Source organism: Quercus lobata, chromosome 12 (assembly GCF_001633185.2).
Source record: "Quercus lobata isolate SW786 chromosome 12, ValleyOak3.0 Primary Assembly, whole genome shotgun sequence".
Classification (NCBI taxonomy): domain Eukaryota; kingdom Viridiplantae; phylum Streptophyta; class Magnoliopsida; order Fagales; family Fagaceae; genus Quercus; species Quercus lobata.
The window spans coordinates 55,460-59,839 of record NC_044915.1 but is presented as its reverse complement, the minus strand read 5'-3'; positions in this window follow the sequence as shown (position 1 = coordinate 59,839).

Genomic DNA, 4,380 nt, shown 5'->3' with positions numbered 1-4,380 from the left:
TCAAGATAAGTGAGACGAGGGTTGGAAGAATGAGAACCGGAGATGCACATAGTCAAGGAGTTAAGAGCATTAAACATTTTCTTTAACAACATGCTATTTTCACTCAAAACCGGTTTACTCTTTTTAGCACTTCCAAAAAGCTCAAGTTTCTCTTTTCTTTTTATTCTTTTAAAAGCATGAAACTTAGAGCATTGAGGTCTTAGATGACCAAAGGCACCACAATGGTGGCAAACAATGCGTTTAGGTCTACTAGGCTTTTTAGAAAGAGATCTAGCAACATTGTTTTGTTCCCTTTTCAACTTGGAGCATTGAGGTCTTATATGACCGATCACACCGCAATGGTGGCAAGTTGGAACAAACTTAGATCCATTGAAAACCTTAGGTTGAGACCTAAACGGAGGCTTTGACTTAACAGCCTTTCTCTCCACCTTTTGATTTCTCTTATGTGGAGGAATATACACCGATTTGTCCTTTAAGGTAGAACACACACTAGGCACAAAATCGGGTACTATAACATGATTGCAACAAATATTTTCATCCTTTTTAACAATAGGTTCAGCAATCAAACACTTGGCATGCATCTTAAGAGATTCATTTTCACATTTAGGATCATCAACAAGTTTGTTAGACAAAACAAGTTTAGCATCCAAGTTCATATTCAAACATTCAAACTCTTTCAGTTTTTCATGAGAAATTTCAGCAAGTTTTTTATATTTCTCAACCAATTTGTTGGATTCATTGAGCTTAGCAATCAAATCATCCTTTTCACAAAATAACTTGCTCAAATTCTTTTGAAATTTCTTAGCATTTTTCTTTAAGAGTTTGTCAACAACACCCATAGATTCAAATAACATGTCATCACACTTATGAGGATTAACACTCATAGAGGCATTTTCACAAACACGTGGCATGTTACATTCATCACCAACCAAATCATGCAAAGAGTCATATAAAGCACAATCCATGGCAAATGAACACAAGGGGTCAAGGATCACACTTAGGTATTTAAACCACAACAAGTGTACCCGCTCTGATACCAATTGAAAGTTCAAAAACGTGTACAAAGACACCTTTGAACGTTTAGACCCCCAAATAACAACTTAATCAATTCAAGCAATATGTCAAACAACTAGTGTGCGGAAACTTAACATATGCTATCAAACGAAATTGATTAAATACTATCTAAGCCATAACAGATTAATATCCACAGCAGATAAATAAAAAGGCAAAGATAGAGAGGAAGGAAGATGCAAACACAAAGACAACAAGCGATGTGTTATCGAAGAGGAAACCGAAGCCCTCGGCGAAAAACCTCTCCGCCGCCCTCCAAGCGGTAATCAATCCACTAGAAAATATAGTTGGGATACAAGGACAGCAATAGACCCTCCAAGCCTAATCTACCCAGTGCACCTAAGCCCTCCAAGCTTCTTGCTCCAACAAGGTTACGCCGAACCTTTTTCTTTTCTAGCTTCCCGGATTCCGCTACTAGACCGTAGCATCAACCAATGAAGATTGGTTCCTTCCTAACTGTTTCCCAGAAATCCAAACAGCAGTCTCACAATGATGATGATGGTGAGAACCTGGTTTGGTATAAAGCCTCTCAAGGATTTGACAATGGAGAGGAAGAGAGTTGAGGAATTTGAAGAGATTCTAAGGTAGAGATTGTGGGTGAAACAATCTGGTTTTTCTTTAGGGTTTCTCTCTCAAAATTCTCTCTGGAAGCTCTCTTTCAATCGTGGGTAATAGGGGTATTTATACTGGAGTGGAGAGGAATGTGAAACGTCAGAATTCTACAAAACAGGGGTGGCTCGCGGCTTGACCTTGCGGATTGACTAAGTCGCGAGATCCAGTCGCGAGATAACCATATGGCCAGTTGTCCTGTTTTGTCCTGTAGTGCTCCAGCTAGCAGACTGTTCACCTTCCAGCATGCTTGGCACGTGAGGTTGCTTCTGGCGGCTTGAAGCCGCGAGTCACCCGCGAGACCCAGCCGCGACACTCTGTTTTCTTGCACACTCTTGAGCAAACTTCACTCTATCTCACTCACTACCCTTACATCAATCCCACCTAAATACAGGGTTACTAAATGCTGAATTACAAGCAAATTTGGCACGGAATAAAGCCAATAAGATGGTTGAATAAATTCAACCTTACAATGTTTATAAGTCTAATGATGATGAGTCCAATAATGATGAGTCTAGTGATGATGAGTGTAGTTAATACTTTTGTTATCACTCATTATATTTTTCCTTAATGATTAGAGTTTCAAAACCTTTCTCTGGTTAGTTTCTTCTCTTTAAAATTATATTTCAATATTATAATCTAGCTTAAGTTTGTTTATAGAAACTTAAGATTGTTTGTAAGATTTGTTTGCAAGATTTAGTTATGCATATGTATATAGAAACATCTATTAGGCATACAGCTTGTCATTACTATTATAATTTTTTTTGCTGTTGAGCCAACATGTTCAAGCTTTATGTTTCTTTTCCCTTTTAATTACTAAGCTTTTATTTGGACTATGTAGTTCTGCCAAAGGGTATAATTTTGATTTGCTATCTGGTTGATGGTTTCAGATGCTTATTGATGATATTGGAGATGTGACAATTACTAATGATGGTGCTACAATACTGAAAAGTTGCTATAATTTTCTGAAGAATTTTTGTGTACAAAGAACTACATTTGAACAACCGCATTTTTTGGAAATGTTGAAGGATTTGTTTATATACTTTGGAACTTTGATTGTAGTATTAGCTTGGAACTTTGATGATGGTTATAGACAATGTTATGTATTTGACAATATATTTCTATGTTAATATAATGTTAGTTTGGAGACATTTGTGGTGTTATCTAGTTACATTTATGGTATTGTCTTAGTGGAGCTAAAATTATTACAAATTATATATAATATAAATGTGGTTTAGAACCCAGGAGTGAAAAAAAAAAAAAACCTATAGCAGCGGGCAAAAACCGCCGCTAAAGGACTAAAATTGTGAAATTATTGAAAACCTATAGCGGTGTTTATAGCCCGCTGCTAAAGCCTCACACATATAGTAGTGGGTGTAACCGCTGCTAAAAGGTGCGTAGAGTCTGTTGTTTAATAAGCCTTATAGCGGCATTTACTGCCTGCCGCTAAAGGTTGTCACCTATAGCGGCGGGCCTATCCCACCGCTAAAAGGTCACTTGACCCAAATGGTAACCTCATATGGCGGCGATTTTTAGCTTGCTACAATAGACCAAAAGCATCGCTAAATGACCAGTCAATTGCGGTGCTTTTTGTTACCGCCACAATAGATCTATAACGGCACCGCAACAATGGCAGGTAGAACCGCCGCAATAGCATCCACCACTAAAGGTCAAATTGACCTTTAGCGGCGGTTTTTTGGGCTTTTGAGGCAGTTTTGGCCTGCCGCAATAGTACAATTTTTTTTGTAGTGTAAATGGATGGTGGAAGAGGAGGAGGGACTCCAACGAGGTGGATGATGATGATAATTATGGGGGAATAGCAATGATAGCAATCTTGAAGGCAAAGAATTCTCTGCTTTCATTTACTTGTCTTTCTTCTCTAAGTATTTATCATTGCCATAAACTATATTCCGTGACTTTATTTCTCTATCTTGAAGAACTATATTTGGGAAACTCTAATTTGAGGCCATTGGAGCAAACAATATCGTAGGGAATGGAAGTATGGCATCTTTGAAAAACCCAGCAACAACAACAAAAACAATAGCAGAGTCAATCTCTTCTGCTCGTAGTTGTTGTTCTTCTTCTTCTTCAACACTTAGTGCCTCATTCCCCCTTTCTCCAAATTAAAATATTTGTGTATTAGTCTAATGGAAGGCAATGATGGTCTTCTCCTTCAAACTATAAAACATCTCACTGCGCTTGAGGAACTTGTGTTATTTAATTATAATGGGGATAGGATGGAATTTGAATGGCAATGCCTAAGGAAGCTTCAAAATCTAAGATTGTATGATCATCCAAAATTGGCCCCTCTTCCAGTGGGACTTCAACAGGCCACCTCTTTGCGAAATCTCAAGATTTCAAATTGTTCAAGTTTGAAGACTTTGTTGAAGTGGATTTGCAATATCATAACTCTTTAATCACTTGAGATTTGGGATTGCCCCAATTTGACATCATTGTCTGGCATTACGTATTTGAAGACACTAACAATTTGGAATTGTCCCATCTTAGTGGAAAGTTGCAAAAGTGATGATTGGCTTGCCCACATCCAAAACTTGGTTAGTGATCTAGCTCGACCAAAAGAAGAAGATTCAAGTATTGAATTTCATTATGCGGGAAAAAAAAAAAAAAAAAATCTTCTTCTGCACCCACTTTAAATTTATAGCTAATTTTTTCCTTGGTTATTGATTTTCATTTTGCAAA